The 22786-nt window shown below is 41.0% G+C and overlaps 1 protein-coding gene across 1 annotated transcript in view; it reads right to left on the reverse strand.

Moving 5' to 3' along the window:
- The window catches only part of LOC306979396 (retinoic acid receptor gamma-A-like), a 53442-nt gene extending 31286 nt beyond the window's left edge, over positions 1-22156 (reverse strand). Inside the window, exon 1 of the mRNA XM_079578317.1 lies at positions 22036-22156. The gene's annotated coding sequence lies outside the window, so the exon portion shown is untranslated. The remainder of the gene's footprint in view (positions 1-22035) is intronic.
- Positions 22157-22786: the final 630 nt, after the last annotated feature.

A 22786-nucleotide genomic window follows, 5' to 3' on the forward strand; every position in this document is an offset into this window, starting at 1 on the left:
TTAAAAGTAAAAAAAAAAGTACCAATCTGTTGACAATAAGTGTTAGGAATGATAGACCATGCCCAAATTTGCCACCTCTACGGCAGCACGACGGGGACAAACCTTGTTAAGGGTTACGAGACAACGCCACCTACTGTCCTGAAGTGTGTACTTTTTTACTTTGAAGTCTTCATACAAATGCAGTGGAATAGTTTATCTTTCAAATAGTGGAGTGAAAGTGATGAGTTCAAAACACTACTCAAGTAAACTAGATTCTCAAAAACCCAACTACATTACTACAGTAAATTTACTTTATTACTGAGCAGTTCTGGAAACCGGCCCATACTTTAACTTTCCCCCTTGCTCTCAAGCGGCGCCATGATTTTGTGTGATGCCGTATGATTTCCATGAGCGGAGCAGTTTTATAAAAGGCTCTCTGTTTTCTCAGCCAAACCGTGGACACGCTGCAGACACAAACAGCGCTAACACGGGCACAGCTAACGCTAAGTGACACACTCATGCACCTGCAAACTGTCAACGGCCACAACAAGACTCTGTGTTAGCTTGCCCAGACAGCGTCATGCTTTCCATAATTAACCGTATTATGATTTTGTCTGGTACATGAAATTAAGTCGTTAAAATTGTTCAGAAAGCAGTTGATCAAAAGAAAGGAAAGTTTACATCCATTTTTAAAGGAACAACTTATTTCACTGTCGTTCCAGATTTTACCACCATCAATACTTCACTGTTTAAAAAAAAAAGACAGTAAAAAGGGAGACTGTTCTGGTCAGGTTTTCAAATTGGCCAGCAGTGCCCTCTGCTGGCAGGAATAAGGAGGCCACATTATTAAACAGTGAAAACAAGCTTTCACTTTCAGCTAATATCATGCTTGCAAATCGATGGTGTTGTCGTGATGAACACACTTTGAGTGCAGAACTGGTGCAGTGATGGATTATGCGCTTTAACAAATGAAGAGGACAGTTTTGTGTTTCATCAGTGACACAATAAAAAGAAATACAGATAGAGCACTTGAGCAGGAGAAGAGATCTCAAAAAAAAAAAAAAAAGGATTAGTCAAAGCTTCCCACTTTCCCTGTAATGTTTGCTGCACTAAGCTAAAAATCGCCACGTTTGAATAATTATGCACATTGACTCTTGCAAAGCACCTAAACAGATGCAGACACTTCATTTGGCCATAAAGCTGGTCCATACCTGCTGCAATCGTAAAGCGTGGCACATGTGAAGTAATAGAGCTGCGCAGCCTCTTTACAAACGCATAAAAACTCCGTAGCATGTGGCCAATGAGCTGAGGCTTTAAAAACTGTCTGTGCGCTCTCAGATGTAGGTTCATTTATTGTTCACTCAAAGCAAAGATGCAGGCAAAAGTATTGTGTAGATGCAATCAAAGAAAAGTTATGTTGTTGTAAGGAAAAACAATTCATTCAGAGCTTAAAACCTCGCTGCAGAACATTGCAGGTTGAATTTTGCTACTTTGCTCTGTTGTAAAGCTCCAAACATAAACATAACAAAGCAGTACTAACGCTCAGCTAACACAGACGATTCTATTTTTCCATGTGAATGAGCGAAATAAACTAGCTGCTGCAGATTCACGGCTGCAGATCCACACTCGCACCTTGTTACTTTCTCTTACATTACAAACTAAAGTCTACGATGTTGGAAGCTACGATTTACACGCCTCGGCGACTCAGGGTGGATCTGTCGTCTGACGGAAGAAGTAAAACAACGCGGATGTCACGTGGTCAGCGAGAGAGAGGCAGCGCGCAGAATATGAAGGTGTGGAGTCACGACTGTAACAACACACATGCTCCTCCCTGGTTGTGAAGGGCTGGTTTCCTCAGGGGGTGGAAAGTATGTTTGGTGTGGCAGGGATGATTACCATTTGAGGAAGAAAGAGGTCAGTCTAACTAAGAATCACTATCTGTTTAATGCCTCCTGTGCGTCAGTGTCTGGCACAGACTGCATAAATACTAAATCCAAGTCTGTGTCTCCTCTTCCTTGTGAAATTAACTTTTAAGCTACGAATTCTACCTAAGTATTATTTACAATCGCAATTAGGAAATTTAATCAGAATACACTGTGTGCACACAAATGATATTGGTAAAATCTTATCAATTCCCATTCTTGTTAGTTTGTTGTTTTTTGTTACAAACAATACAATACAATGGCTCCATACAAAGGAAACATAATTGCACAATATTATTTATTTTTGAAAATGATGTTAAAATGTCATTCTCATGCCTCGTCTCGTGGGATTTGTATCTTGGCCCACCCCGAATGTAAAGGCATTTCATCAACATCGCATACAAAACACTGCAGAGACACACTACTTCGATGTGACTATGCCTTTTGTACTGCATGTGTGTGTCTGTATTTGGGGTGGCATACAGGTTGACGTTTTGGGTGCAGACTGATTGAGTGAGGGTGAATGAGCCCAGAGGTGCAGCTCATTTGGCAGGGGATCCGCCATCACTCTTCGACAGACACTGCCCTTGACCGAGATATGGCTCATGTTGAGGATGTGATACTTGATGGAAGTAAACTGCAGTACATGCGTGCTATGGGGGATTGAGGTGCTGTATTTTGGGGATATATATTAGTTTTTTTCATATTTAGTATACAAACCTGAAACTGCAAACATCAAAGGAGGATTTTTCTTGAGCCTAAAGAACAGACCACAAGGATATCTTATTTATGTCGCTGCTATGCTGTATTCATGCGGTCTTCGGGGAGTGGGGAAATAACTGGGAAACTCGGGATAAAAGATGACTCCCGACTTCCACACCTGACGCAAAAATCGGCTGAATTGTTCATTTATCGTATAATGTGAGCTTCTTGGTTAAACTGCTATTTTCTTGAGTTTAGTGTGAGTTGCTGTTATCTGCGGATTAACATAATTTACACTAGCAAAAAGAAACATATAAGTGCAATAAAATCCTGACTTTCCAACATAAAAAGCACTTGGGAAGGACAATTTTTCATTTCGGGAAAACAAGCTCGTCAATTCACATGAATGTGACAATAGCATTTTGGCTAAGCCCCACCCACCACCTCCAATGTTTATAAACCATGAAGGGATCTATGGTCAACTTTTTTCTTTGTCTCACACTAGTACAATAGCAGACAACATGTAGGGCTGGAAAAAAACATTTTTTTTATTTAAAAATCAAGTTGGTGGGTCAAATTGACTCATATTTTCATAAAATCGGGTTTTAGATTATTTATTTATTATTTAAATATATATATTTTTTAATTATAAAATATTTTTTTTAGCGCTGTTCCTCTGCTCACAGGAACAAGGTCCTACTGTACAAATGTGCTAAGAAGAACAAAGCTCACCTACGGATTTTTTGTGTTTTTATTAGCTCAATCCAAATACAGTATAAATAATTTGGAGGTTTAACAATCTTTGTTGCAGAGTGAATTTTCAGTTAGTTCAGTATGTTAATGCCTTTAATTAAATACAATAAATATATATATTCAAATTATATTTACAGTCCGCAGTTATTTTTTTGGGGGGATCTAATCAAATCGTAAATCGATTTTTTAATTTAAAAAAATTCAGATTTTTTGAAAAAAAATCGCCCAGCTCTATTAGGCTGTCAATAATTTATTTTAAATGGCAATGTTACAACATTATAAATATCAGAATCAGAATCGCTATATTGATCTCTTAAAGGAATTTTGTGATCACACGCATTGCAATATCCAAACCTAGAGACTGCAAAAAATATGATGAATATCAACAAAAATACATTGACCAGGACTTATTAAACAGAAAAAAGTTGCATTGTCTTTTATGCATTTTCTACTCATGCAACATACATGTCACATTTGGGGTCCTTATTATGTGATAGATCAGATGGTAACAGGTTTTAGGAATATGCTGATTTACTGAGCGATTTCTGGAAATGCACCTTTTCGTTTTCTCGTAAGCAAATGTCATGTTGAGTGAACGCAGTAGTGGGAAAAGTTGGTTTGACAAAAAAATGAGAGCTAAAAAAAGTGCAGTAACCACAGGTCTAAATTCGTAGGCGTCTTCACAAATCATGACTGTACTCTCGCTCAGTTCAGCGGGTTCAGCAAATGGCGACTGGCACCAGAAAACCACATATGAATTATAATGTACTGCTCTGCGAGGTGTCTCCCCTCACTCCTGCTGCTGCTGCTGTTATTGGACAGGGATTCTCAATGCAATACCACGTAACAGAGGCAGAATATTTGCTGTTCAAAAACCCGACAGGCAGTATTTTCAACCGTATAGATTTGGACAACAAGGTGTTTAGTTATTGCACTCAGTCAACATGCATTTATATGGGAAATTGCTACTTCTGGCTAATCTCTCATGAACAGTTTGAAATTGGATATGACAAAACCAAGTTTATTCTATAAGTAGAAACTTTGGTTTGATTAAAGGTATAGCAGAGGATGTTGTATTTCTGGGTGGATCATCAAGACGATTGGTCCTCCTAATTGTCAATCATTCTGGTGATATGCCGACGTAAGGCCGTCGTGCGCGCTCGCCCCTTGTTAATTTCTGCGCATGTGCACTTTCAAGCCTATGTGAGTTACGCTGTTAGCCATTCATTGCTGCTCGCAGAACGCACCGAGTCATTTGAAAATGGCAGAGGGGCACAAGATAAAAAGTGTCTTCGAAGTGTATGAGAAGAAGAGAAAGGCTTCAGAAGAGAGAAACAAGACCAGAGTGTTTTTGGGAGATTCTTCCTCCTCGGAGGCAGGTAGAGTGTTGCGCATGCGCATTTTTTTTAAAAAGTGGAGAGGGCGGTTCTTTCCTAAAATTCGGAAAAATCCTCCTGTATACCTTTAAGTCAAGGCCATTTCCGCCTCGTTTCGCTCATTTCATCAAACTTTGTAACCAAGATAGGGCCATACCGCCTTTTCTCTGCCTGATCGGGTCAGATCTAGGAAGCTAAACAGCGATGGGCCTGGTTGGTACTTGGATGGGAGACCGTTTGGTAACACCAGGAAGCCTGGGTGAATGGATCGAGTGAGTGAGTGGTTGGAGAATGGCCAATGGCACAGATTGACAGCCTTGCTTCCACCAGCCTACCCCAGGGCAGCTGTGGCTACTGTAGAAGCTTACCACCACCAAGTATGGAGTGAATGAATAATGCAATGTAAAGCGTCTTTGAGTGTCCAGAAAAGCACTATATAAATCCAATGCATTTAGTTTATAGAGGGGAAAGAGTTTCCATCTTGGCAAATTTGAGCAGATGAACCTAAGCCTACGATCATCTACCTAACTTTATAAAGTTTTGTCTTAACCCTACAGGTTTTCATTAGCTTTAAGAGTCTTCAATTTCTTTCACTTTACTTCATTACCTTGAGTAACAACCCCATTAGTGTAAAAGCATCAATTTGTGAAAAACCTTTGAGAAAAATGCGCTGATGTATAGTTTTGTGTTGGCAGGATCTGTGTTGTATATTGGTTCAGCTTCAGCAGTGGTATGTATGTTGAGAGGAGCCATGTTGTTTTTGAAGTCCTATTTCCCGTATTGACATGTTTTGTGTAAATGCTTGGCTCCGCTGCGGTTTTTCTTCACGGCGCGGGCCAGCCAGAGGGAGAGTCCCACCAAATATTTCCACAATGAGCTTTTTGTGTGCGGGAACCCGAGTGTGCCAGAGACAGGTTACATACTGTGCATATGCGAGAAGAGCAGGAGGAACAAGGTGAGCATACAATATATTTTATAGTGTGCTCAAAGTACATTTTATGACACTTCCAATAGTACTCCAATACAAGTACTACTTCTACATGAATATGAAAAGCTGAAGGTACAAATTATTTATAAAAACTGTTGAGGCATGTACGAACCAATGCACCATTTTTGGGTCCTCATGGTAAGGTGCTGACATGGCTGCGATATCCCCGCCTAGCGGCTAGGGACAACTCCAGAAGGTTTGTTAAAATATTGAATCCTATGGGGACAAAAAACAACTTAAAAGCCATGCTTTTTTCCTGTGACACCAGAGTGAGGAGTGTCAGAGTTCTATGTATTTTTACATAGCTGGAGAACCATCAAGGCTTTCTGCTTCCTTTTTAGGAACATGTTCTGTGGGACGTACTAATAATATGTGTAAAGTATGAAAACACAATAGGGACAAACCTTCCTTGTTGGGAATCAGTGGCATTGTCAGTACAGTACATCTTCACACCGCCACCTACTGTTCTGGAGTGTGCGCCACAAGGCTCGTATGTGGGACATGCATATTAACCTAGCTTGGTCTTACCATACCCTCGTACTCATTTCGTACAGAGGGTCTGGATCGTCACAATAGAACTCAAGTTTTCAACGATTGGATCTGATTATCTGCCGCCATTGTCAAACTATAACTAGCAAATCCAGCGCAGATGCTTGACGTCACCTACAACACCCGCCTGAATGGTGGGTTGAAATTCAATCGGTGCAACGCAGCCACTGAGATCAGACCCAGACGTAACATGTAGGGAAATGTATCAGTTATCTTTCAAATGTAGTAGAGTGAAAGTAATAAGTCCAAGTTACTTGGTCATAAGTCCAGGTTACTTGGCAATTCCAGCACAGGTAAATGCTAAAAGTACTGTTTTTCTTTTCAGGAGTTTATGAAATGTACGCTACATTTGATGCCAAAAAAGTTTAGTTCAGGCATCAATGTTGTAAATCAAGTATTGTTTTAACTGATGAGTAGGAAACATAGTAATACTAGTTGGCTTGCAGTGTACTTGACCCAAGAAATGTGTTTACTACTTTTACTTGAGCAGTATAATTTTTGCTGTAACATCACCCTGGCACAAATGACTACTTATATAATTACACCCCAGCGCGGGACGTCCCATTTAAGAACGGTCGGTCTGCAGCACGGGCCGGGACATGCCTGTGCGCAGATGTAGCCGACTTTAATCTTGTTTTTGCGAGAAATCAAAAAAAAAGAACCACACTGAGTTCACACTGCCTGAAGCTCCATTGAAAAGTGCAATGAAGCCTGAAGAATGAAAGACGAACAGGCCCCAGAGCAGACGCAGCATTTTTTTTGGACCAATCGCACGATCCGAAGAGCGCGAGATGAAAGCCAGATGTATAAGAGGATGTGGATGAGGAAAAACAAAGCATTGTGTTAGGGGGGAAGAAAAGTTACAAGAAAGAGAAAAACATGGGAACGACTGGAAAGACTTCGAGCTTATGTCGGAAGGATGGAAGTTTTTGACATTCAAGACTCTTTTCTTGTAGTAAAGTGAAATCTCTCCGTCTGCGTCATGTTCGGAACTATTTATAGCGAGAAAAGAAGCGCTAATGCTAAAATCAACAACTCAGCCGTTGCCATCATTGCTCTGCTATGAAGAATCGTGATGCTAGAAATGTGCTGGGAAAGTTTGAAATAAGTTTAAACCAACTTAAACATTTTAAAGCAACAGTTCCCCAGTCACAGAAAAAAGTCGAGCCTTGCCAATATTTCCCTCAACTTTGTCAGTGATTGGGTTATAAGAACTTGCCACATTGAGTGACTGAACAAGGACACCACTTTTTCTTCCTATTTGATGTCGTAAAAACTAAAAATAACTGGATTTCTCAGTTCCTTGTGGCATTTTGGGTTGGGTGGTGATGGGGACGGAGAGTGAAACATTGGCGTCTTCAACATGTAACTCTTGTACTTAGGTTTTTATGTTACAAGATTGAATTGAGAATTTACATTTCCCAATTTGAGTCAATAATTTTACCTTTGTGCTGACAGAGAAGATGCTAAGTTAGTTACTGTTACTTTTGTGCCACTACAGAGATTAACCAAAAGACAGACAATGTTATTAATGGCCAGACTTAAAATGTAACGTTTGTTTATCTTCAATTAGCGGACAAGTCATAGTTAAGCAAAGTGTCAAGTGCTGTAGCGCAGCATGTGAGCGCCAGCCGCAAAAAAACAGCCGTTAAAACTGAAGCGCAGCCATTTTATTTCCACCTATAAACTCTGGGCTAACGTACGTCCCGCGCCAAAGCAGCGGTTTACTTTCTCTCTAATGAGGTCTGTACAACCCTCTTGCCCCATGCTCGCTCCGAGGGGAATAGGCCCGCTACACCTCGGGACGTGGGGGCCAACAAAAGCCGCGCTGTGCCCCGCTCCTGAACGCCTCAATGGTGCGTTTATGGACCTAGGTCAAAGCGGGTCAAACCTGGCGCAGCTCACAAGCGACGTCCCTATGTTTCCCACACGGACGGGATTTAAAACAGCCCAAGTGCTGAAACTAGAGGGACTTTCCAACGCCTCGCCGAAGAGACTCGAGCTGTTCGGACGTAAATTTTGGTAGTTACTTTTTAACACCAGAAGAGAAATGATTCTGACAGTGACTTTCCCTGATCCCTTTTAGCAAGAAAAACAACAAAAAACAGATGAAAATTGTAGCAAATTATACAAATAGCGACTGTAGGTGTAATGTCAGTGCCAGGGAAGACTTTTACAGAACAGTTCACAAAATAAATAGAATAAAAGACAAGCATGCATTTTTCCAAGTCCATATGTCCTGTCCTGTAGGTGCACTTGCCTCTTCACAGACTCCTAAATTTTCCAGGCACAGGGACATCACCAGCTCATCTTCATGAAGACGTCGCTGCTTTGTTTTGACTACAGGGAGCCAAACATAAGGTTTAAATGTTTCGTGTCCACTGCCAACTGCAAAAATCCATTTGTTGGAGTCTTGCTAATCATTAGGAACTTGGAATCACGAGAACGTTTGTTTCCACACAACTTAATAGTGAACAGTTTCTTCTCAAAAACATTTTAATTACTATTCTGAAGCCTGCTCATTCTTTAACGATGATAAAGAATAAAAAGTGGGGGACTTTCCGTCACTTCTCCTAACAAGCGCCATGTTGTTTTGACATAAATTGCGGCAGTTACTCCGCACGGTTTTACCACCGAAATAAAAATGACACGTTTTTGACAATGGCGTCCCCAGTCCCCATTAGTGAAGCAGGCATCTGGATCTGCTTAACTGGGTGTAAATGGGGCTATGCTTTATGCTTTTTCCAGTGTACAGTTATGAAGCACATGCACACATGGCTAACAGGCTCTCGTACAGTATATAATGGTGTGTGTGTCTACTCTGGTTGCGACAGAAGCCCCAGCCCATGTTGGTTATACGGCGCAATTACCTGGACCAGACCTGTTAAAAGGCTCTTAAAGGGTATATCAGCACAAATGATGGGAAATACTCAAGAGTCAAGACATGACAATCTCTTCGAAATATCAGATCATTTCAGGGATCAGATCAAGATTTTTATTTTCACGTCACCCAGCCCTTATAGCGAGACTGCCGATCTACGCCCTCGCCTCAACCCGTCTGACCGACCACCAATCTCTCCGTCACACACTGCCACGGATTTACGGCCTCATGAACGAGTCCTTTTATCACTGGAACGACAGTTGAGTAGTCGCTAATATGTCAGGGTGTCTGAAATGGCTCCGTGCATGCTGTTTTGAGTGATCCTCTTCACTTTGGTTGTTTCTTCTTCTACTGCGCCGCAATCTGCACTTCCTGGAATATATTTTGACAAATGACGAAGACGAAACTGTGCACATTTGCAAAGTTCAACATCCATTACAAGCTTGCTCTGAGCAGCTCATTCATCAAAGAACTATCGCTGCACTGTGGGTAGTGTCATTCCCACTGCTGCCTGTAGAGGGAACTCCAGGCCAAATCCTTTCGCTGAATTATCTCTGCACAGGCATTTTTTTTTATAAATTAGGAAATGTAAAATATCATGCTATGTTGTCAAAATGAATGGTTTTAAGTCTCATGATGCATGTCCATTTTCAACACTGCTAATAACTTGCAGTCAATAGATACATTATAATAGTTATTGCCATTCCCCCCCTATATAAATAGCCCGTATTACGTCCAATACTCTGTCTCACTACGGCTGTGTGAAGGGCCCAGTCAATGAGCAGTATCAGTGACTCAGATAACATCAGACTGTTTGAATCTGCTCCAGCCGCGAGATAGATCTCTGTAATAAAATACTAATACCTCATCCACTAAAGCTTCGCCACTTTAGATACGAAAGATAAAACAGTGATTTCTGCTCTGATGGATGCTATGGAGAAGCAGAGGATATGCTCAGAAAGATGACTGGATTTGTAATGTGGCCTTATCATAAGCTGCTAGACTGAAGTTTCAGGGGTTTCCGGATATGAGAGAGTTCGCTAATGTCAACAAACGCTCTTTCTATGGCTGCTTAAGAGGCCCCAAAGGTTCTATGTAATGCTTTTGTCGGACTTTTTAAACCAATGGTTCTCAATTAATAGGTCAGAAGGCAGAAATAGGTCTTGGGTTCATTGTTTGCGCGTCCAGGGCCTTTGCCAAAATAGCAGCTTTTATGTTTCCAGCTTTAATGTAAGAACTCCGTGAAGAAATCCAATTTTATGTGTTCATAAACTATATAGAGTCAAAATGCAAAGGTTATTTATTTATTTTAAAGTTGAAATAAATAGGACCTTCCAAGCCTTTGTATTTCTTCCAGTATGAAAAATGTATGTGTCTAGAAAAAAGTTCTTGGCAAAGGCAAAGCAAAGGCTAAGGAAATTTTAGCACTGTCATGATCAGAACAAGTCTGGTGTATGGATTAAACAACGAAGAGATACATTACAGAAATGTATGTAACTGAAACAAAATACTGTTCCACTTACGCTTTCACAAAATAAATTGACAAATCAACAAACTGTTTCAATTAGAATGTTCCTTTAGTCCTTGTATATTTTTCTTACATGAAATGTTGCTTGCTCTCAAATGACCTCCGCTCGGAAACAAATGGTCTCTAAATATCTCTTAAGGGTGAAATCTGCACCATCAGTTCTGTTCTAATGAGCCCTATATTTTATCATGTGCTTGTTGTTGTAAATCCGGGCATAGCAGAAGCATGACATGTTATGTTTTTTTTTTTTTACGTCCGTTCTCTCTTCACCAAAGTGCGAGTTCTCTGAGGCTAAAATGTTTTCTCGCTGATAAACAGGCTTTGATTGTGGAGCACACATCTGTTCCTTCACTCCGCACAGGCTTTTACTGTCAATAAATAAAGTGAATGATGTAGAAAATGTGTGAAAGATATAATTACTGAGGTACACAGCAGGGGCTGTGTGAGGGTATAGGTTATAGCGGGGGACTTTTGCTTCGTTTCAAGAAGCCCCCGGCCCCCAAAGCTTGATGGGAGGGTTGTACGGGTTTGGAGAAATACCTCCTTTTTCAGCGCAGCTACACAAACGAGGGGAAAGTTGGATCTCCCATCTAGTCTGGCCAGGACAGGATTGCCAAAACCCATGTAAACTCGGGTTTGATTGGGGAAGCGCGACTGTACTTTCTCTTGAGCCCATCAGCGAACAGCCTGGGCCGACTGTAGTCCGACTAGAGCAGCATGTAACAGCCAAATCAAAGCACATCCAATTGGTTCTAAGTTATGGTGCTTGCCGTCTCTGCATCGGAGGCTAAATGCTGACAAAAGGAACATCAACACAACATCGTGTTAAGCTGCATTCACACCTAACGCGGATCCTGCGGCAGGTGTAGGTGATTATTGTGTATTGTCAATGTGAAAGGCATGTGCACGTGCAAGAGTGATTTGACAGCAAAGCAACAAAGCAAACTGGAGTTTAATGTTTGATTTTAAATGTAGACATAATACATTTTCTGGCTGTGTCCGAATGTCCACATTATTACCTATATAGTGGACTATTTTGAGGTCATGCCATTTGCAGCATTGTCCGAATGTCCAAAGAGAAAAAGTAGTGCCCTCAATATAGACCACAATGCATTGTGAGAACTAGAGAGAACAGACAGCGGCAGGTCTTTGAACCAAACACAACATGAATGAATGAGGACTGCCCGAGCTGCTTACCTTTATCTTGCACTGTTAAAGGCAATAATCCAAGTCGTTTTCTTTATTCATGTAAAATCCATGTTAAATAAAACTGATCTGAAGTGTTTCTTGAATTTGATCAGCCTTTATTTCAGAAATCCATTATTACCCAAGTTTAGCAAAATTTTAGATGTAGTGCACTTATTTTGTTGGCGATTGGGACACGCCGTAGTGCACGTGAGTCAAATGAGTGCAGAATGAGTGCACTATATAGTCTACTGCTCTATAGTGCAACACTGTATAGTAAATGAGGAGTTAGGGGCTGGGGTGGAAATGCCGACACAGACACAAATGTTACCGTGTCAGCATTGCAAGTGTAACAGGTTATTTGCCAAGAATTTGGTTTTGCAGGCTATTAGTATTGAAATACAGACACAGAGCCGGTTTTTCCTATACGCAGATTACACAAGTTGCGTAGGGCCCCCGCAGCCGCAAGGGCCCCGCATCTCAGTCAAATGACGGTGTTGTTTCACAGATTAGTGAGCGCGGTGTTACATGGACAGGCTGTCTGACAGGCAGCGCTCACTCACTCTTCACCTACTTTGCCACATACATCACTGAAATGGAGCAGTGTGCTGAAGTAAATGAGCAGGAGAGACCTACCGCCTTCCCCCTGTCACTCACAACGAGTGAGCGCTTCTTCGCTCGCGTCTTCACTCGGTCTGTCTCCCGGTGTTCGCCTCGCCTCATGCTCGCATCCTGCGCTGCTTTCTCCCGTCTCCCGGCCCGGGCGCTGCTCGCCTAATCGGACCGGGGCTGCTCGGACCGGGGCTGCATCGGCCACACACTCATTTAAACTATCTTCTTGATGTTTCGATTAGAGTGTCAGGCCTGTAGTTAGGTGAATAGAAGACAGAAAAAGTATAACTGTTTTTGATCGTAAATGAGTTCACTCTTCATCAAACAGCCTTGGGCCCCAGAAGGGCCAGCACCTGCTCTGATTTACACATGCACTAATCTAACAATAATAGCTACATAAAACTATAGCATGGTTATGTGCATTCAAGAACTTGTGTCTGGAGATGTGAACTAGATATTGAGACCCCACAGAGATAGGATCATGTGTTATTTGGAAAGGATCATTTATTGCCTTGATAAAGTCTTTTTCTCTTTTCAATTTGCTAATTGAACCGTTCAAAGTGTGATTTCGATTCAACTGAAGTTAACTGTGGCCTTAACTGTGGCCTAACTGTGACTTTGATGAATCAAATTTGATTACTGTCTTGGTGAAACATTTAGAGATGCATTTTTCTCATTGTGAACCAAGTGATTGATCAATGTTGACTTCAATCTGCAAATGTTTAGTCAATAAAGTAAAGCATTAAGAGGAAATCAAATGAAATAGAATCTTGGCTACTATCTGTCCAGGGTCATGAATGCTCTTAAAACATTTTTGGTTTCCTTTGTAACTAACTTTTCCTAAAATCGAACACACATTTTGATTTTTTCTTTTTTTTTTCCTTTTTTTTTTTTTTTTTTTACAAACAAACCAACTCCTGCAAAACAGAACCCGCAATCTGATCTGGCCATAACACAGTGATTAAACAGGAAATTCAGTTTAAAAGAATGTCTAGCTAAAATCCCCCAAAATGGTCCAAGTTCGGGGAAAGACATTACTTGTGTGTTGCACCATTACGTGAAAGCCATGAAACCACACTGAGATGCCGTTTAGTGGAACGAGCCCGAGTCGAACTGCTCTCAAATTCTCAAAAACAAGGAGCGTCACCCATAAACAACATAATTACATTTTCCAATAAATCGCTAAGTCATATTTTATTTGAAACTGCCAATTAAAATATCGCTGGAGCGGTTGTTCTCATATCAAACCTATTATACCAATAGCACTGAACTTGATAGACTTTGCTGATGCTTTGTTTGAGCTCTTTTTAAAACATGGAAGTGGCCTCCACATTTTAAATGACCATACGCCATCACTGAACCTGCTCTGTGCAGTTCTACATGCAGACCGTGTTTACTACAGTGCCATTGATTTGCTAGCATGCTGTTGGTCAAAGATGGTGCACTTCAAACAACACACAACAATAGTTTTTTCAAGTTTTGATGACAGGAAATCAAAGCTGAGGTTCCACCAACTCTGTTGTGTGGCCATAAATAAATGATTCTGATTCTGAGGTGCCAAAAATAGGCCCTTATAATGCATGACATGCTTTGCACACATGGTACCCAACTGGAGACCCAAAAGTGTGTCACAGAACCATTTTCAGTGGGTCACAAACCTTTTCTAGTGGGTGCACAAACCTTTTTTTTAGGGTTCTAGGTTTTTATCATCTACAAAAGTATAGAAACATCTGAATCTGTGAAAATATCCGAATTGAGAACCACTTAAAACCACAACTCAGCCAGGACTTAACAGGTCTAAACAGAATGAACTCAAATTGAGCAAGCAAATGGCCTGAAGATACAGTACATTGCTTCCGTACACAGTCATGGTATAAAATAAAGCTTGACCGCAAAGTCACTCTGCCCATGACTGCACTGTAGAGCAGACGTCTGGCATTCAACGGTATTTTGATTTCAACACAGTTTTGGTGCTTAAAACGTCGAGAAATAATAAACCATGAAATATGGCCGTTTCAAATTAAAACATTGTCTATAGCTCACGAGGAAAGAATGCCATTTTTCCCCTCGATGTGAAGAAAATGGGTTAATCACATAATGGCCCCATTGTAATAGGAATCATCTGGGGGCATCTTGGCTTCATCATTGAGGAATTACGCTGCAATTAGCTGTTGATCTACAACCCTCGGCAACACTGAGTCAATGATTGGCAGTAGTACAGAGCAAGTGTCTTAATGCGGCACTGGCTTTGTCTGTTTACACAAAGGAGCAAAGTAACATAAATGTACTTATTCCCTGCTCGTGCCCCACATACACTGCGTTGTTGTCACATCAAAAAGACACTTCACCCGCCTCGGCTAGACAAGAATGAGTGAGTGAGTGAGTGAGTGAGTGAGTGATTGCCGGTATAGTCGTCAAAGTTGGTGCAGCATTCAATTTGACTTTCATGTCCAGTTCGATTCTAATTCATGTCTGGGAACAGCTGAAATCCAGCATGCTGATCAAAGTGCCAGAGTCGGCCGACGTGTGAGTGTCCTGATGTCCGATCCCCCCACACACTGTCCTGATTTGGAGGCCGACCCGGAGGTCTGTAGTTCAGCTCCCGGGGTCAGCTCCTGTGGCTAAGGGTCAGGCATTAGAGAGGTATTTGGCACGACCCCTTTCATTCGGCATTAGAGAAAATAGGGCCCAGAGTGACCCCCGCCTATCAGACAATGGGACACAAGTGTGCTTTAGTTACGAGACTAAAGAGAACGTCCTGGAGCAAAGACGCAAAGACACCTTTTAAACGGCGTTCAATGGATAATGAACAAAGTTTGAAGGCTATAGGTTAGCATCTGTGCTGCACCAATGAGTCTTGAATTATATTATCAAATGGCTTTCTATCTAGAAGTGGAAATTAATTTGTTTTGCCCTTTGGAAAAAAAGCAAAAGCAGATCTTTGTGGAGGAAAAAGACTTCTGTTATAAATCATGAATCAGCAGTGTAGTTTGTGTGACAGTTTTGAAAGAAGTTATCAAAGGTGCTTAGAAACCCATATCTGTGCAAATTTGGGATGTTAGAAAACAGTTTTGAAAGATAGAAATGACTGTGGAAACAGCCAACGAATTAAGATGTTAATATAGAGCAAGGCAAGGCAAGTTTATTTGTAGAGCACAATTCATACACAAGGCAATTCAAAGTGCTTCACAGTTGAAAACAAATAGAATCAAGACTACTTTTGTGATGTTTAGAGCAGTGGTTCCCAACCTGGGCGTTCCTAGAGCTTTGCCTGGTCAGAGGGTCAGATAATCCAAATTATTATTTGAGCATAGTGAATAATAAAACAACCACAAAGATGATTGAAAAATTAATCCATGTGCAGGAGAAAAAAAACCCACACATTAATTTTAATAAATGCCTACAATTGGCAAAGATCCGGGTCTCTCTTTTAAAGAAGAACAAAGTAACTTGTTTACCATAATGAATCCTTTTCAAGACTCTCTGAGGGTAATACAAGTGTTCACGGGATGATTGGGGGTCTTTAATCTCCCCCTGGTGTCTCTGTCCAGAAAACCACAATTGCATCTTCCCTGCCTCCGTGTCGGATGCGCAATACACACTAATGGAATCACAAAGATGAAGCTAACAGGCTAATGGGCAAAGCTATCTCTGGGCTAGCGCCACTTTAACAGTATTTACAGCCAAGTTTGAGTGAAAAAAATGATCTCCATTGTGGAATTGGATGCACAATATCCCTCTCTCCCTTTGTCTTTTCTGTCAGCGTAGTATTTACTTCAGTTGGGGCGGTTTAGTACAGGTTTAGACTCGGAGCTAGTTTGATCATTATTAACAACCCTTGGCTGAATGACAGTCTCTAATGGTGGGAGCTGGAATTGAACCACCAACCTCCAGATATATTCGGCAACACTCTACCAACTGAGTTACCGCTGTCCACATTTGGTACAAAAGAAATCCTAATCAAAAGTTCAATACCTGTAAGTGTTACATAAAGTGCAAATCTCTGAAGCCAATTGAGCCTGTTTCACCGGTGCCAAGTTCAGAGCTCTGCAAACAGCTTCATGGATAATCAAGTCCGAGAACAAAACACACCAAAACAACAGTCACTATTTTAAGAATTTTCCATTAGACAGCCAGGGGTTCATTATGAGTCTAGCCAACATCGACAATTTACGACTTGTTCGTACTGGAAAATGCACATAAACCACCTACTTTAGTTTAGTGCGCCATTCCGCTCGTGGGTTTTTCAGTTGTCTCGTGGGATCTGTGTAGAAGCATTCATTCATTTTTGTCTCATTGTGCATGTTTTTGGTTGGTGGGAATGAATGACAAACGTGCGCCAGTTTGTGAAGAATGTTTCTCTGTCCGCCCAGGCTTGTAACGACCTCAAATGTACATGACTGTGCCATCCAACTGGAATGTGTCAATAAGGCTCAGAACTCCCGGCATGCTCTGATGAATCATGTATTCATCATGTGGTCGATGTTGTAAAAGTGCCCATAGCAAAAGCATGACAAGGTGTTTTTGTCTCTCTTTCAACTCATCAATGTTAAAGCTACAGTGTGGATGGTAACTGGTTTGCTACATTTGACCCATCCATCAATGCCACGCTAATGTTTTTGGATATACTTTTTGGCGACAACTGTATTATTATTTTAAAGTGTAAATAAGGACACACACATAAGTTTATTTATATTTACATGGCTTCTCATTTAAAAGCTAATAATCTCCAGAGTTCAGTCACAGAGTTTTAACCATATAGTGCTGGCTGTGCTAGCACTAAATAGCACTTGATTGGGGACAGGTGCTTGGATGAGAGAGTCCCTTTAAGTTCATATCCAAAATTGGTTTTGGAATGGAATGTTACTTCATAATTAACAAATTCATAATAACCATATATGTATTACAATATAATTGTCTTGAGAACAAAATAAAAAATGTTGAGAAAAACAACAAACCAATATTTGATTTGAACATAAACTGTCATTATTCAAATCAGCTGTAGTAAGCAACTCTTACAGCCACCTCAGCCCTGGGGTAGACTGATGGAAGACTCACTGACACACTACATGCATACACGGGTAACGGGGGTGAAGTATCTTGCCCAACGACACAACGACAGCCTGCACCTGTGGAAGCTGGTGTTCAAATCGCCAATCATGATCAGACACACTTCTTCTTTACAAAATAATATCACACATCCCTATACCTTTGAACAGGACAAAACCATTTTGAACTCGAACTTTAAACAGAGGATAAATTAGAGCTGATCCAGGGCAACAATAAAATGAGCCACCAGCCCCTCTGACTGTTTGAGACCTGCAGAGTTTGCCCATAATCCATAAAGAATAGTCTCCATTTGAGCGGTCGGAACAATGTCCAACACACCCAAAGGCTGTGGCTGCGCAGTGATGAAACCAGAGAAATGAACTAACTGGGAGCAGATGCAGCAGTCGCCCGAAAACGACCAAAATGGAGGAAAACTGAGAGGAAGGAGAAAACCTGATTAAAGAGTTCATGGAAAAGTCTCTACACTGTATACACTGCTGTTTATGTCAGCTCTGTTTTCTTATGGAGTTTTTTTTTTCTCCCTAAACCATCATATTTTTCTTCCATTTATTCACTTAGTTGCTTTTAACCAGACGTCTGCACCAAAGCCATTTCTATGAGTGTCTTTGGGCACGCGATATCTGGTCATCCAAAGTAAAAGGTTAAATGAAAAGACAAACCAAGTTGCACTGCATGTTGAATAATCAGAATGGTCATGGATTTGTTTAAATGTATACTGTAGATTAACGGAATACCGAATATTCTATCTATATACTATAGAATAACCAAAAAGTACAGTACTAATGGTAACCTATAGGTTTCACATAAACAAACATGGCAGTTACTGATTAGCTAGGCACGAAAAAGGCTGGGTTTTTTTCTGCGTTGGAAAGAGATGTTTGCTATCTGAGACCGGTCCTACAAAACGTTTGTTTGTTGGCCAATGGCTTCCAGGACCTGTTTGAATTGAGCGTTCTCTCCCCATACAAATATTAAATGAGAAGCCGGGCCTTATGTTAAAGTATGGCAAGGTGTGACATGTCCGTTTCATAGCATTTATATAATTCCCGTGGTTTGGATCATCATATTTTAAGGCGAGCAATCCGACCCCACAAAGAGCAGAAACTTGTCTGAATGTAAATGATCATTTAGCTCAGATGCTGCTTTTATACGCAGCATTCTTATCTCAAAGTAAAGTCTGTACATTCATTCATGATTTCTAACTAGGCTTTGACCTCACCTAAATGTGTTCGATGTGTTGACAACAGATCAAAACATCTGGATCGTGCGGAATTTGCGATGTTTGATGGCTAATGTTAATGGCTATATGAAAAATACATTGGACAAGCTAACAGACCCTGAAAAGTTTTCTGTAGTAGTAATAGTTCATGTACAGAAAGGCTTAGTTTTTGGGTTCTGTCCATTTTTTTCATATTGTTTACATGTGTCCAGGGTACATCTTGTTTTGCCGCCGTTATGTATCCAGGAAAGTTCATCTTGAATGCATTTGACAGGCGTTGGCGAGGCTTTACATTGATTGGGCAGCAGGGACTTGGTGCTTTGGTGTCAACAAATAACTGTGCAGATAAATAGAAACATAATCACCGCCATCAATCTGGACTTATGCGGAGCCTGTCAGACGCTTTCCACAATGGAGCAGAAGGTGAGGGTCAGCGAGGCCGTGTTACTGTCAAAAAGCTCCAAATATCTTTAACATGAAGACTAGACCACAGGCAGTTTAGTTTTCATTTCATTTTAAGGCCCAATATGCAAACAGGGGTGGTTGTTGAGAAAATAGCACTGAAAAGGAAAAAGTGTCCTAAAATGATCATGAAACAAACAATATGATCTTTTTGTGTTGTAGCCTGTCCTGATATTTTTTTTTACATACGTATGTTTGTTGAAAATAATGAGTAAAAAAGTTCTGTTCTGTTTTCTTTTTTGTTTTCTTCAAATAGTTTTTTTCATTTGTAAAAATAATTCAAAGGGTATTTGATAGGGACAGTAAGTTGCAAATTGTATTTGCCATTTGCGCAGAACGCAAACGCTGCTCACACAAACAAGGCAGGGTGACAAGGCAGCCATGGCTTGTCTATGCTGGGAATCCTGGGAAACTAAGTTTTGTTACAGCCTGTAAACTGACCTACTGCTGCACATGATGGCACTGGCAAAGTACCACTTTCTACTGCCATTTACAGGGCAAATATACAGCACTGGCCAACGTCAATACAAGTTGTTGATTTGATCGGGATTAATTCAAGAATTATTTGGAATGAATGAAAGGTAGCAAGTCTTTACCTGCTCCTGTGGGGCATCGCTCCCAGCCAGGACCAAACCAGGAAAATACAGCGTCAGACAGCAAAACACTCCAAACACAAAATGATTTGGCAAAGTTTTATCCAACCAGCCGTATCACTGAAGTGAGTAGTCGCAGTGACTTTTTTATTTATTCGTTTTATCACTAATTACGGACCAGGCAGAAACAAAACACAGAACAAAATTCACAGCTTCCAAAAGTGACACGGATAAAATGGTTGTCCATGACAAGAACCGATTGATATTAAACACCACGCTCTGAAACAGGGACAAACCCCGAACTCCAAAATCATGCTGGTCAGGCTGGCCCACAGTGGTGGCGCGGCTCAGTTGCAGCGACTCAGGACTAACACCTGAACACAATTTTGTTGTATGGTTGTACAATGAAAAATAAAAAAGCTTGCTTACTTAGGTACTTGGAAGAAAAAGTTAAAGGTCCTACACCACATGTTTTGCTTTTTTACAAACAATGAAAGAGGGAGGATGGGAATTTTCCAAAGGCTTTTCTAACATTGAAATTTGTCACATGATGAGTTTGGAAGCATGTTTCAACGCTTACAACAGCTAGCCTGTTAATTCAAGATCAATATACAGTAAATGCTTTATTATATACGCACAACACTTAATGACTATTTTTCATAAATGTCGAAAATGCTGGAATATTTATTCTTTTGACACTACAAAGGAAAAAGCTTGTAGGCCCTTCAACTGCATTAAAAAAAACTCACCACAAAACCAGCAGCTTCTTAAAACTATGTCATTGTGTGCCAAACCAGGCGCCTTGACAAGTTCCTAAAAAAAGATTCATATTGAGGTCAGTAGGTCTGTTCCCTCACTCAAAATCAATCCCAGAGTTGTTTCTTATCGCACCGAGGTATAGCCTTGGGTTCACCGTTTTCCTCTTATGCAACAAACTGGACTCTCAAGTGTTTTTTTTTTTTATATGGAGCAGGTTGAACTGGGCCTCAAGGATCCATCAGAACAGACAGGTCTAGAGCGAAGAGAGGTCTGCCAAGAGGATGACCCACAGACCCGAAAAGTACTGGGCTGGTCACATGAATTGGAGCTGCTTTAGTTTCGATTCGGTTTCGTATATATCGTCTCCTGTGATTGTGCTTCATTTGGTTTTAGACCTAGTTTGGTCCTTGGGTTGGTCAGTTTTTAAGTTTCAGTTATGGTTAGTCCTAGTTTCTAGATGACTTTTTGCATTGTGTTCAGATTGGCTCTCCTAAGACGGTTTCATACAGTACTTAAGTTTGACGCTCAGTACTCGCCTTGCCCCAGCATTCTTCCAGGTAATCGGATTTTCCAGCATGCAATCTAAAGGTTTTACATGAATTTCAGGCTGTTTGTTGGAAACCAAACCCCTTCATACTTTAGCTAACGCATTTCTAACAACCAATTCTTCACAAATAAACCAAAAAAGTACACAAGCTGCGGCTTCAGATTTTTATTGATTATATCTCACGACTTTCAGGGAGCAATACAGTCACGATATCGTAAACAACGACATTTAACCTGCTAGTTCACGATCAATAAAAAGGTTCTGTGATTTGAAGCACAGTGCACCAAAGCCTTTTCTCACAAATGTCTGCTTTTGCGATATACAGAAGGCCTAAACGAATTTCACTTACTATTGGAAAAAAATGTAGTACAGCCCCATAACACGACTGCTAGTGGGTTATTCATGTTATTGTGTATGTTAAAAAAACACTGCCAAAGAAACACGTTGTTTTTTTGTTTTTTTCTAAAACTTTCACACTACAGCCCAAACCGACTCTAAAACAAATACATGCCTTAATTCAAGCAACTTAAAGTCATTTTTCTCAGTTCCGATGGTTGATTCTGGTGTCATCTTAGCGACCACTATTCATAAGTCGTGCCCAAAAGACGCCCGTATATCCAAAACTTCAGTAGGCAACTTTCTACTTTCTACACATTCAAGACCTTCCAACTTTTCACTCTCTAAGTCTGCTTTCTTTCCTCCTCGCGTTCTCTTTCGCTCTTGCCTTCTGTTCTCAATTATGGAAAGCTGTCCTCATGAAAACTCTTCCCCTGTCAAGTTACACAAAGGGAAAGCAGTACATTTCACTCATGCTCTGACATGCCTGTCTGCTTTCCACGCCGCCACCAGCGCAAAAGCAGCCAAAATCCCAGACACTCAGTGAGAGGAGTTAAAAAGAGGAGCCACTTACGAGGAGCGAGGAAGTCTGCAGTCAGTGTTAAGTTCGAAGTCTCGGTGCCGGACCCGCAGTTGCAAAATGCCAGTCTGTAGATTTTGCGGCGTCTGACTAAACTTTCTGACTTCTTCCCTCCTCCTCCTCCTCCGTCACTCTCTCTCCCCCCTCTTCTCTCTTTCTACTCTCCTCTAAAAATCATTGTGTACTTTGATTCGCTAAACCCAGCCTCTCGTCACGTGACCCAACACCAAATATACAGCACATTTTTCACTCGCCGCAGAATGCCCCGAGGAAGGGAAAACAGAGTGCGGGGAGCTAGGGTTTCAGCTTCGAGAGGGGCAGAGTGAGAGGGAGAGAGAGACGGGGGGGGGGGGTTAGAAGGGGAGAGAGGGAGGTGGGGGGGGGGGCTCTACATTATTATTATTAAGATCAAACGGCTAAAATTATAAATCAAGTTCTCTTTTTCATCTGTCAACATGAAGCGTACGACTGACCAAATTCATATTTCTCAAGTAGAAGGCAACTCAGTGTGCCCCATTGCAAAACCACAATACACAAGAATACAGTGAGAGGCCATTGAACGTTTAAAAACAGTAGGAAAAAAATCTGATCCAGCCAAATGTATGTCTCCAGATGTTTGCTGCATGAAACTGAGGCAGCCTGACGATGTTTTCAGTGGGTCGCCAGCCTTTCCTTGAAAACCTTTCTTTAATATTTATGTACAGTATAGAATCACTACTTCACTGACTGTGAGGGGTTGTTTTTA

The sequence above is a fragment of the Gobius niger genome, assembly GCF_951799975.1.
Source record: "Gobius niger genome assembly, chromosome: 20".
Classification (NCBI taxonomy): domain Eukaryota; kingdom Metazoa; phylum Chordata; class Actinopteri; order Gobiiformes; family Gobiidae; genus Gobius; species Gobius niger.